At 51.6% G+C, this 12,018-nt stretch overlaps 7 non-coding genes across 7 annotated transcripts; all 7 read left to right on the top strand.

Annotated features, from left to right (window-relative positions):
- The first annotated feature begins 1,052 nt into the window (after positions 1 to 1,052).
- LOC140468496 (5S ribosomal RNA) lies at positions 1,053 to 1,171 on the top strand. The gene has a single exon (XR_011955668.1). It is a non-coding gene; the product is annotated as a 5S ribosomal RNA (ribosomal RNA).
- Positions 1,172 to 2,686: 1,515 nt separating this feature from the next.
- LOC140470969 (5S ribosomal RNA) lies at positions 2,687 to 2,805 on the top strand. The gene has a single exon (XR_011956816.1). It is a non-coding gene; the product is annotated as a 5S ribosomal RNA (ribosomal RNA).
- A 1,520-nt stretch (positions 2,806 to 4,325) lies between these two features.
- On the top strand, positions 4,326 to 4,444 carry LOC140469071 (5S ribosomal RNA). Its single transcript, XR_011955945.1, has one exon. It is a non-coding gene; the product is annotated as a 5S ribosomal RNA (ribosomal RNA).
- Positions 4,445 to 5,958: 1,514 nt separating this feature from the next.
- LOC140468488 (5S ribosomal RNA) lies at positions 5,959 to 6,077 on the top strand. The gene has a single exon (XR_011955667.1). It is a non-coding gene; the product is annotated as a 5S ribosomal RNA (ribosomal RNA).
- A 1,521-nt stretch (positions 6,078 to 7,598) lies between these two features.
- LOC140469068 (5S ribosomal RNA) lies at positions 7,599 to 7,717 on the top strand. Its single transcript, XR_011955944.1, has one exon. It is a non-coding gene; the product is annotated as a 5S ribosomal RNA (ribosomal RNA).
- Positions 7,718 to 9,231: 1,514 nt separating this feature from the next.
- LOC140468481 (5S ribosomal RNA) lies at positions 9,232 to 9,350 on the top strand. The gene has a single exon (XR_011955666.1). It is a non-coding gene; the product is annotated as a 5S ribosomal RNA (ribosomal RNA).
- A 1,505-nt stretch (positions 9,351 to 10,855) lies between these two features.
- LOC140475811 (5S ribosomal RNA) lies at positions 10,856 to 10,974 on the top strand. The gene has a single exon (XR_011960298.1). It is a non-coding gene; the product is annotated as a 5S ribosomal RNA (ribosomal RNA).
- The last annotated feature ends 1,044 nt before the right edge of the window (positions 10,975 to 12,018 follow it).

The raw sequence follows: 12,018 nt of genomic DNA, 5'->3' as shown, positions 1-12,018 counted from the left end.
TCCTAAACGGTCTACCCCGTATTTTTAAGCTGTGTCCTCTGTTTCGGCACTCACGTTTCCTGCCGCCAGAGTGTCCAATCCTTTGATAATCTTATATGTCTCAACCAGATCCCCTCTCAGTCTTCTAAACTCAAGGGTACACGAGCCCAGTCGCTCCAGTCTTTCAGTGTAAGGTAATCCCGCCATTCCAGGAATTGACCTCGTCAACCTACGCTGCACTCCCTCAATAGCCGGAATGTCTCTCCTCAAATTTGGAGACCAGAACTGCACACAGTACTCCAGGTGTGGTCTCACCAGGGCCCTGTACACCTGCAGAAGAACCTCTTTGCTTCTGTACTCGATCCCTCTTGTTATGAAGGCCAGCATGCTATTAGCCTTCTTCACTACCTGCTGTACCTGCATGCTTACCTTCATTGAGTGGTGTACAAGAACTCCCAGATCTCTCGGTACTGTCCCTTGACCGAAATTGATTCCATTTAGGTAGTAATCTGCCTTCCTGTTCTTGCCACCAAAGTGGATAAGCATCCATTTATCCACATTAAAGTGCATCTGCCATGCATCTGACCACTCACCTAACTTGTCCAGGTCACCCGGTAATCTCCTAACATCCTCATCACATTTCACCCTGCCACCCAGCTCAGTATCATCAGCAAATTTGCTAATGTTATTGCTAATAGCATCTTCTATATCATGAACATATATTGTAAAAAGCTGCGGTCCCAGTACTGATCCCTGCGGTACCCCACTGGTCACTGCCTGCCATTCCGAAATGGAGGCGTGGAGGAGTTTGGAAGGATGAGAGAATGCAGGCTGCAGCCCTATGAAGCAGGGGGAGGTCTTGCAGTCGGCCTGTGTGGGGATGTGGGAGACGACAGGAGCCTGGTGGGCAAGGGCTAGCTGGAGGGAGGGAGGGAGGGAGGGAAGCACGCACGGAGGAGGAAGAGCAAAGAGAAAAGAGAGAAAAAAAAACAAAGGGGATCAAGAGAAAGAGCAGCAAAGAAAATGTGGCTGGCCAGCACGCCTTGAAGTGGGGAGAAAAGGCAGGGGCCAGCGCCTACGGCCATACTAGTCTGAACACGCCTGATCTCGTCTGATCTCGGAAGCTAAGCAGACTCAGGCCTGGTTAGTACTTGGATGGGAGACCGCCTGGGAATACCAGGTGCAGTAGGCTTTTTCCGCCAGCAGGGGCTGCTCAAGTCACCCCTCTGCACTCGTGTTGGGCCACGCACGCAATGCAGCGACAGGTTATTTTTGCTGCCGCTGCAGGCAGGAGACAGGGAGGGGAGGAGAGCGGAGCGCTGCCAAAATCAGCAAGAAAGAGGGAAAGAAAGGGATTGGGGCTGCACGCTGTCTGCGGCTGGCAGTCAGGAAAGGAGGGCAATAGACAATAGGTGCAGGAGTTGGCCATTCTGCCCTTGGAGCCTGCACCACCATTCAATATGATCATGGCTGATCATCCTTAATCAGTATCCTGTTCCTGCCTTATCTCCATAAGCCTTGATTCCACTATCCTTGAGAGCTCTGTCCAACTCTTTCTTCAATGAATCCAGAGACTGGGCCTCCACTGCCCTCTGGGGCAGAGCATTCCACACAGCCACCACTCTCTGGGTGAAGACGTTTCTCCTCATCTCTGTCCTAAACGGTCTACCCCGTATTTTTAAGCTGTGTCCTCTGTTTCGGCACTCACGTTTCCTGCCGCCAGAGTGTCCAATCCTTTGATAATCTTATATGTCTCAACCAGATCCCCTCTCAGTCTTCTAAACTCAAGGGTACACGAGCCCAGTCGCTCCAGTCTTTCAGTGTAAGGTAATCCCGCCATTCCAGGAATTGACCTCGTCAACCTACGCTGCACTCCCTCAATAGCCGGAATGTCTCTCCTCAAATTTGGAGACCAGAACTGCACACAGTACTCCAGGTGTGGTCTCACCAGGGCCCTGTACACCTGCAGAAGAACCTCTTTGCTTCTGTACTCGATCCCTCTTGTTATGAAGGCCAGCATGCTATTAGCCTTCTTCACTACCTGCTGTACCTGCATGCTTACCTTCATTGAGTGGTGTACAAGAACCCCCAGATCTCTCGGTACTGTCCCTTGACCGAAATTGATTCCATTTAGGTAGTAATCTGCCTTCCTGTTCTTGCCACCAAAGTGGATAAGCATCCATTTATCCACATTAAAGTGCATCTGCCATGCATCTGACCACTCACCTAACTTGTCCAGGTCACCCGGTAATCTCCTAACATCCTCATCACATTTCACCCTGCCACCCAGCTCAGTATCATCAGCAAATTTGCTAATGTTATTGCTAATAGCATCTTCTATATCATGAACATATATTGTAAAAAGCTGCGGTCCCAGTACTGATCCCTGCGGTACCCCACTGGTCACTGCCTGCCATTCCGAAATGGAGGCGTGGAGGAGTGTGGAAGGATGAGAGAATGCAGGCTGCAGCCCTATGAAGCAGGGGGAGGTCTTGCAGTCGGCCTGTGTGGGGATGTGGGAGACGACAGGAGCCTGGTGGGCAAGGGCTAGCTGGAGGGAGGGAGGGAGGGAGGGAAGCACGCACGGAGGAGGAAGAGCAAAGAGAAAAGAGAGAAAAAAAAACCAAAGGGGATCAAGAGAAAGAGCAGCAAAGAAAATGTGGCTGGCCAGCACGCCTTGAAGTGGGGAGAAAAGGCAGGGGCCAGCGCCTACGGCCATACTAGTCTGAAAACGCCTGATCTCGTCTAATCTCGGAAGCTAAGCAGATTCAGGCCTGGTTAGTACTTGGATGGGAGACCGCCTGGGAATACCAGGTGCAGTAGGCTTTTTCCGCCAGCAGGGGCTGCTCAAGTCACCCCTCTGCACTCGTGTTGGGCCACGCACGCAATGCAGCGACAGGTTTTTTTGCTGCCGCTGCAGGCAGGAGACAGGGAGGGGAGGAGAGCGGAGCGCTGCCAAAATCAGCAAGAAAGAGGGAAAGAAAGGGATTGGGGCTGCACGCTGTCTGCGGCTGGCAGTCAGGAAAGGAGGGCAATAGACAATAGGTGCAGGAGTTGGCCATTCTGCCCTTGGAGCCTGCACCACCATTCAATATGATCATGGCTGATCATCCTTAATCAGTATCCTGTTCCTGCCTTATCTCCATAAGCCTTGATTCCACTATCCTTGAGAGCTCTGTCCAACTCTTTCTTCAATGAATCCAGAGACTGGGCCTCCACTGCCCTCTGGGGCAGAGCATTCCACACAGCCACCACTCTCTGGGTGAAGACGTTTCTCCTCATCTCTGTCCTAAACGGTCTACCCCGTATTTTTAAGCTGTGTCCTCTGTTTCGGCACTCACGTTTCCTGCCGCCAGAGTGTCCAATCCTTTGATAATCTTATATGTCTCAACCAGATCCCCTCTCAGTCTTCTAAACTCAAGGGTACACGAGCCCAGTCGCTCCAGTCTTTCAGTGTAAGGTAATCCCGCCATTCCAGGAATTGACCTCGTCAACCTACGCTGCACTCCCTCAATAGCCGGAATGTCTCTCCTCAAATTTGGAGACCAGAACTGCACACAGTACTCCAGGTGTGGTCTCACCAGGGCCCTGTACACCTGCAGAAGAACCTCTTTGCTTCTGTACTCGATCCCTCTTGTTATGAAGGCCAGCATGCTATTAGCCTTCTTCACTACCTGCTGTACCTGCATGCTTACCTTCATTGAGTGGTGTACAAGAACCCCCAGATCTCTCGGTACTGTCCCTTGACCGAAATTGATTCCATTTAGGTAGTAATCTGCCTTCGTGTTCTTGCCACCAAAGTGGATAAGCATCCATTTATCCACATTAAAGTGCATCTGCCATGCATCTGACCACTCACCTAACTTGTCCAGGTCACCCGGTAATCTCCTAACATCCTCATCACATTTCACCCTGCCACCCAGCTCAGTATCATCAGCAAATTTGCTAATGTTATTGCTAATAGCATCTTCTATATCATGAACATATATTGTAAAAAGCTGCGGTCCCAGTACTGATCCCTGCGGTACCCCACAGGTCACTGCCTGCCATTCCGAAATGGAGGCGTGGAGGAGTGTGGAAGGATGAGAGAATGCAGGCTGCAGCCCTATGAAGCAGGGGGAGGTCTTGCAGTTGGCCTGTGTGGGGATGTGGGAGACGACAGGAGCCTGGTGGGCAAGGGCTAGCTGGAGGGAGGGAGGGAGGGAGGGAGGGAGGGAAGCACGCACGGAGGAGGAAGAGCAAAGAGAAAAGCGAGAAAAAAAACAAAGGGGATCAAGAGAAAGAGCAGCAAAGAAAATGTGGCTGGCCAGCACGCCTTGAAGTGGGGAGAAAAGGCAGGGGTCAGCGCCTACGGCCATACTAGTCTGAAAACGCCCGATCTCGTCTGATCTCGGAAGCTTAGCAGACTCAGGCCTGGTTAGTACTTGGATGGGAGACCGCCTGGGAATACCAGGTGCAGTAGGCTATTTCCGCCAGCAGGGGCTGCTCAAGTCACCCCTCTGCACTCGTGTTGGGCCACGCACGCAATGCAGCGACAGGTTATTTTTGCTGCCGCTGCAGGCAGGAGACAGGGAGGGGAGGAGAGCGGAGCGCTGCCAAAATCAGCAAGAAAGAGGGAAAGAAAGGGATTGGGGCTGCACGCTGTCTGCGGCTGGCAGTCAGGAAAGGAGGGCAATAGACAATAGGTGCAGGAGTTGGCCATTCTGCCCTTGGAGCCTGCACCACCATTCAATATGATCATGGCTGATCATCCTTAATCAGTATCCTGTTCCTGCCTTATCTCCATAAGCCTTGATTCCACTATCCTTGAGAGCTCTGTCCAACTCTTTCTTCAATGAATCCAGAGACTGGGCCTCCACTGCCCTCTGGGGCAGAGCATTCCACACAGCCACCACTCTCTGGGTGAAGACGTTTCTCCTCATCTCTGTCCTAAACGGTCTACCCCGTATTTTTAAGCTGTGTCCTCTGTTTCGGCACTCACGTTTCCTGCCGCCAGAGTGTCCAATCCTTTGATAATCTTATATGTCTCAACCAGATCCCCTCTCAGTCTTCTAAACTCAAGGGTACACGAGCCCAGTCGCTCCAGTCTTTCAGTGTAAGGTAATCCCGCCATTCCAGGAATTGACCTCGTCAACCTACGCTGCACTCCCTCAATAGCCGGAATGTCTCTCCTCAAATTTGGAGACCAGAACTGCACACAGTACTCCAGGTGTGGTCTCACCAGGGCCCTGTACACCTGCAGAAGAACCTCTTTGCTTCTGTACTCGATCCCTCTTGTTATGAAGGCCAGCATGCTATTAGCCTTCTTCACTACCTGCTGTACCTGCATGCTTACCTTCATTGAGTGGTGTACAAGAACTCCCAGATCTCTCGGTACTGTCCCTTGACCGAAATTGATTCCATTTAGGTAGTAATCTGCCTTCCTGTTCTTGCCACCAAAGTGGATAAGCATCCATTTATCCACATTAAAGTGCATCTGCCATGCATCTGACCACTCACCTAACTTGTCCAGGTCACCCGGTAATCTCCTAACATCCTCATCACATTTCACCCTGCCACCCAGCTCAGTATCATCAGCAAATTTGCTAATGTTATTGCTAATAGCATCTTCTATATCATGAACATATATTGTAAAAAGCTGCGGTCCCAGTACTGATCCCTGCGGTACCCCACTGGTCACTGCCTGCCATTCCGAAATGGAGGCGTGGAGGAGTTTGGAAGGATGAGAGAATGCAGGCTGCAGCCCTATGAAGCAGGGGGAGGTCTTGCAGTCGGCCTGTGTGGGGATGTGGGAGACGACAGGAGCCTGGTGGGCAAGGGCTAGCTGGAGGGAGGGAGGGAGGGAGGGAAGCACGCACGGAGGAGGAAGAGCAAAGAGAAAAGAGAGAAAAAAAAACAAAGGGGATCAAGAGAAAGAGCAGCAAAGAAAATGTGGCTGGCCAGCACGCCTTGAAGTGGGGAGAAAAGGCAGGGGCCAGCGCCTACGGCCATACTAGTCTGAACACGCCTGATCTCGTCTGATCTCGGAAGCTAAGCAGACTCAGGCCTGGTTAGTACTTGGATGGGAGACCGCCTGGGAATACCAGGTGCAGTAGGCTTTTTCCGCCAGCAGGGGCTGCTCAAGTCACCCCTCTGCACTCGTGTTGGGCCACGCACGCAATGCAGCGACAGGTTATTTTTGCTGCCGCTGCAGGCAGGAGACAGGGAGGGGAGGAGAGCGGAGCGCTGCCAAAATCAGCAAGAAAGAGGGAAAGAAAGGGATTGGGGCTGCACGCTGTCTGCGGCTGGCAGTCAGGAAAGGAGGACAATAGACAATAGGTGCAGGAGTTGGCCATTCTGCCCTTGGAGCCTGCACCACCATTCAATATGATCATGGCTGATCATCCTTAATCAGTATCCTGTTCCTGCCTTATCTCCATAAGCCTTGATTCCACTATCCTTGAGAGCTCTGTCCAACTCTTTCTTCAATGAATCCAGAGACTGGGCCTCCACTGCCCTCTGGGGCAGAGCATTCCACACAGCCACCACTCTCTGGGTGAAGACGTTTCTCCTCATCTCTGTCCTAAACGGTCTACCCCGTATTTTTAAGCTGTGTCCTCTGTTTCGGCACTCACGTTTCCTGCCGCCAGAGTGTCCAATCCTTTGATAATCTTATATGTCTCAACCAGATCCCCTCTCAGTCTTCTAAACTCAAGGGTACACGAGCCCAGTCGCTCCAGTCTTTCAGTGTAAGGTAATCCCGCCATTCCAGGAATTGACCTCGTCAACCTACGCTGCACTCCCTCAATAGCCGGAATGTCTCTCCTCAAATTTGGAGACCAGAACTGCACACAGTACTCCAGGTGTGGTCTCACCAGGGCCCTGTACACCTGCAGAAGAACCTCTTTGCTTCTGTACTCGATCCCTCTTGTTATGAAGGCCAGCATGCTATTAGCCTTCTTCACTACCTGCTGTACCTGCATGCTTACCTTCATTGAGTGGTGTACAAGAACCCCCAGATCTCTCGGTACTGTCCCTTGACCGAAATTGATTCCATTTAGGTAGTAATCTGCCTTCGTGTTCTTGCCACCAAAGTGGATAAGCATCCATTTATCCACATTAAAGTGCATCTGCCATGCATCTGACCACTCACCTAACTTGTCCAGGTCACCCGGTAATCTCCTAACATCCTCATCACATTTCACCCTGCCACCCAGCTCAGTATCATCAGCAAATTTGCTAATGTTATTGCTAATAGCATCTTCTATATCATGAACATATATTGTAAAAAGCTGCGGTCCCAGTACTGATCCCTGCGGTACCCCACAGGTCACTGCCTGCCATTCCGAAATGGAGGCGTGGAGGAGTGTGGAAGGATGAGAGAATGCAGGCTGCAGCCCTATGAAGCAGGGGGAGGTCTTGCAGTTGGCCTGTGTGGGGATGTGGGAGACGACAGGAGCCTGGTGGGCAAGGGCTAGCTGGAGGGAGGGAGGGAGGGAGGGAGGGAGGGAAGCACGCACGGAGGAGGAAGAGCAAAGAGAAAAGCGAGAAAAAAAACAAAGGGGATCAAGAGAAAGAGCAGCAAAGAAAATGTGGCTGGCCAGCACGCCTTGAAGTGGGGAGAAAAGGCAGGGGTCAGCGCCTACGGCCATACTAGTCTGAAAACGCCCGATCTCGTCTGATCTCGGAAGCTTAGCAGACTCAGGCCTGGTTAGTACTTGGATGGGAGACCGCCTGGGAATACCAGGTGCAGTAGGCTATTTCCGCCAGCAGGGGCTGCTCAAGTCACCCCTCTGCACTCGTGTTGGGCCACGCACGCAATGCAGCGACAGGTTATTTTTGCTGCCGCTGCAGGCAGGAGACAGGGAGGGGAGGAGAGCGGAGCGCTGCCAAAATCAGCAAGAAAGAGGGAAAGAAAGGGATTGGGGCTGCACGCTGTCTGCGGCTGGCAGTCAGGAAAGGAGGGCAATAGACAATAGGTGCAGGAGTTGGCCATTCTGCCCTTGGAGCCTGCACCACCATTCAATATGATCATGGCTGATCATCCTTAATCAGTATCCTGTTCCTGCCTTATCTCCATAAGCCTTGATTCCACTATCCTTGAGAGCTCTGTCCAACTCTTTCTTCAATGAATCCAGAGACTGGGCCTCCACTGCCCTCTGGGGCAGAGCATTCCACACAGCCACCACTCTCTGGGTGAAGACGTTTCTCCTCATCTCTGTCCTAAACGGTCTACCCCGTATTTTTAAGCTGTGTCCTCTGTTTCGGCACTCACGTTTCCTGCCGCCAGAGTGTCCAATCCTTTGATAATCTTATATGTCTCAACCAGATCCCCTCTCAGTCTTCTAAACTCAAGGGTACACGAGCCCAGTCGCTCCAGTCTTTCAGTGTAAGGTAATCCCGCCATTCCAGGAATTGACCTCGTCAACCTACGCTGCACTCCCTCAATAGCCGGAATGTCTCTCCTCAAATTTGGAGACCAGAACTGCACACAGTACTCCAGGTGTGGTCTCACCAGGGCCCTGTACACCTGCAGAAGAACCTCTTTGCTTCTGTACTCGATCCCTCTTGTTATGAAGGCCAGCATGCTATTAGCCTTCTTCACTACCTGCTGTACCTGCATGCTTACCTTCATTGAGTGGTGTACAAGAACTCCCAGATCTCTCGGTACTGTCCCTTGACCGAAATTGATTCCATTTAGGTAGTAATCTGCCTTCCTGTTCTTGCCACCAAAGTGGATAAGCATCCATTTATCCACATTAAAGTGCATCTGCCATGCATCTGACCACTCACCTAACTTGTCCAGGTCACCCGGTAATCTCCTAACATCCTCATCACATTTCACCCTGCCACCCAGCTCAGTATCATCAGCAAATTTGCTAATGTTATTGCTAATAGCATCTTCTATATCATGAACATATATTGTAAAAAGCTGCGGTCCCAGTACTGATCCCTGCGGTACCCCACTGGTCACTGCCTGCCATTCCGAAATGGAGGCGTGGAGGAGTTTGGAAGGATGAGAGAATGCAGGCTGCAGCCCTATGAAGCAGGGGGAGGTCTTGCAGTCGGCCTGTGTGGGGATGTGGGAGACGACAGGAGCCTGGTGGGCAAGGGCTAGCTGGAGGGAGGGAGGGAGGGAGGGAAGCACGCACGGAGGAGGAAGAGCAAAGAGAAAAGAGAGAAAAAAAAACAAAGGGGATCAAGAGAAAGAGCAGCAAAGAAAATGTGGCTGGCCAGCACGCCTTGAAGTGGGGAGAAAAGGCAGGGGCCAGCGCCTACGGCCATACTAGTCTGAACACGCCTGATCTCGTCTGATCTCGGAAGCTAAGCAGACTCAGGCCTGGTTAGTACTTGGATGGGAGACCGCCTGGGAATACCAGGTGCAGTAGGCTTTTTCCGCCAGCAGGGGCTGCTCAAGTCACCCCTCTGCACTCGTGTTGGGCCACGCACGCAATGCAGCGACAGGTTATTTTTGCTGCCGCTGCAGGCAGGAGACAGGGAGGGGAGGAGAGCGGAGCGCTGCCAAAATCAGCAAGAAAGAGGGAAAGAAAGGGATTGGGGCTGCACGCTGTCTGCGGCTGGCAGTCAGGAAAGGAGGACAATAGACAATAGGTGCAGGAGTTGGCCATTCTGCCCTTGGAGCCTGCACCACCATTCAATATGATCATGGCTGATCATCCTTAATCAGTATCCTGTTCCTGCCTTATCTCCATAAGCCTTGATTCCACTATCCTTGAGAGCTCTGTCCAACTCTTTCTTCAATGAATCCAGAGACTGGGCCTCCACTGCCCTCTGGGGCAGAGCATTCCACACAGCCACCACTCTCTGGGTGAAGACGTTTCTCCTCATCTCTGTCCTAAACGGTCTACCCCGTATTTTTAAGCTGTGTCCTCTGTTTCGGCACTCACGTTTCCTGCCGCCAGAGTGTCCAATCCTTTGATAATCTTATATGTCTCAACCAGATCCCCTCTCAGTCTTCTAAACTCAAGGGTACACGAGCCCAGTCGCTCCAGTCTTTCAGTGTAAGGTAATCCCGCCATTCCAGGAATTGACCTCGTCAACCTACGCTGCACTCCCTCAATAGCCGGAATGTCTCTCCTCAAATTTGGAGACCAGAACTGCACACAGTACTCCAGGTGTGGTCTCACCAGGGCCCTGTACACCTGCAGAAGAACCTCTTTGCTTCTGTACTCGATCCCTCTTGTTATGAAGGCCAGCATGCTATTAGCCTTCTTCACTACCTGCTGTACCTGCATGCTTACCTTCATTGAGTGGTGTACAAGAACCCCCAGATCTCTCGGTACTGTCCCTTGACCGAAATTGATTCCATTTAGGTAGTAATCTGCCTTCGTGTTCTTGCCACCAAAGTGGATAAGCATCCATTTATCCACATTAAAGTGCATCTGCCATGCATCTGACCACTCACCTAACTTGTCCAGGTCACCCGGTAATCTCCTAACATCCTCATCACATTTCACCCTGCCACCCAGCTCAGTATCATCAGCAAATTTGCTAATGTTATTGCTAATAGCATCTTCTATATCATGAACATATATTGTAAAAAGCTGCGGTCCCAGTACTGATCCCTGCGGTACCCCACAGGTCACTGCCTGCCATTCCGAAATGGAGGCGTGGAGGAGTGTGGAAGGATGAGAGAATGCAGGCTGCAGCCCTATGAAGCAGGGGGAGGTTTTGCAGTTGGCCTGTGTGGGGATGTGGGAGACGACAGGAGCCTGGTGGGCAAGGGCTAGCTGGAGGGAGGGAGGGAAGCACGCACGGAGGAGGAAGAGCAAATAGAAAAGAGAGAAAAAAAACAAAGGGGATCAAGAGAAAGAGCAGCAAAGAAAATGTGGCTGGCCAGCACGCCTTGAAGTGGGGAGAAAAGGCAGAGGCCAGCGCCTACGGCCATACTAGTCTGAAATCGCCCGATCTCGTCTGATCTCGGAAGCTAAGCAGACTCAGGCCTGGTTAGTACTTGGATGGGAGACCGCCTGGGAATACCAGGTGCAGTAGGCTTTTTCCGCCAGCAGGGGCTGCTCAAGTCACCCCTCTGCACTCGTGTTGGGCCACGCACGCAATGCAGCGACAGGTTATTTTTGCTGCCGCTGCAGGCAGGAGACAGGGAGGGGAGGAGAGCGGAGCGCTGCCAAAATCAGCAAGAAAGAGGGAAAGAAAGGGATTGGGGCTGCACGCTGTCTGCGGCTGGCAGTCAGGAAAGGAGGGCAATAGACAATAGGTGCAGGAGTTGGCCATTCTGCCCTTGGAGCCTGCACCACCATTCAATATGATCATGGCTGATCATCCTTAATCAGTATCCTGTTCCTGCCTTATCTCCATAAGCCTTGATTCCACTATCCTTGAGAGCTCTGTCCAACTCTTTCTTCAATGAATCCAGAGACTGGGCCTCCACTGCCCTCTGGGGCAGAGCATTCCACACAGCCACCACTCTCTGGGTGAAGACGTTTCTCCTCATCTCTGTCCTAAACGGTCTACCCCGTATTTTTAAGCTGTGTCCTCTGTTTCGGCACTCACGTTTCCTGCCGCCAGAGTGTCCAATCCTTTGATAATCTTATATGTCTCAACCAGATCCCCTCTCAGTCTTCTAAACTCAAGGGTACACGAGCCCAGTCGCTCCAGTCTTTCAGTGTAAGGTAATCCCGCCATTCCAGGAATTGACCTCGTCAACCTACGCTGCACTCCCTCAATAGCCGGAATGTCTCTCCTCAAATTTGGAGACCAGAACTGCACACAGTACTCCAGGTGTGGTCTCACCAGGGCCCTGTACACCTGCAGAAGAACCTCTTTGCTTCTGTACTCGATCCCTCTTGTTATGAAGGCCAGCATGCTATTAGCCTTCTTCACTACCTGCTGTACCTGCATGCTTACCTTCATTGAGTGGTGTACAAGAACCCCCAGATCTCTCGGTACTGTCCCTTGACCGAAATTGATTCCATTTAGGTAGTAATCTGCCTTCCTGTTCTTGCCACCAAAGTGGATAAGCATCCATTTATCCACATTAAAGTGCATCTGCCATGCATCTGACCACTCACCTAACTTGTC

The sequence above is a fragment of the Chiloscyllium punctatum genome, chromosome 3, assembly GCF_047496795.1.
Source record: "Chiloscyllium punctatum isolate Juve2018m chromosome 3, sChiPun1.3, whole genome shotgun sequence".
NCBI lineage: Eukaryota > Metazoa > Chordata > Chondrichthyes > Orectolobiformes > Hemiscylliidae > Chiloscyllium > Chiloscyllium punctatum.
Note: the sequence above shows the minus strand (reverse complement) of the source record. Positions and strands in the feature narration are given on the sequence as shown.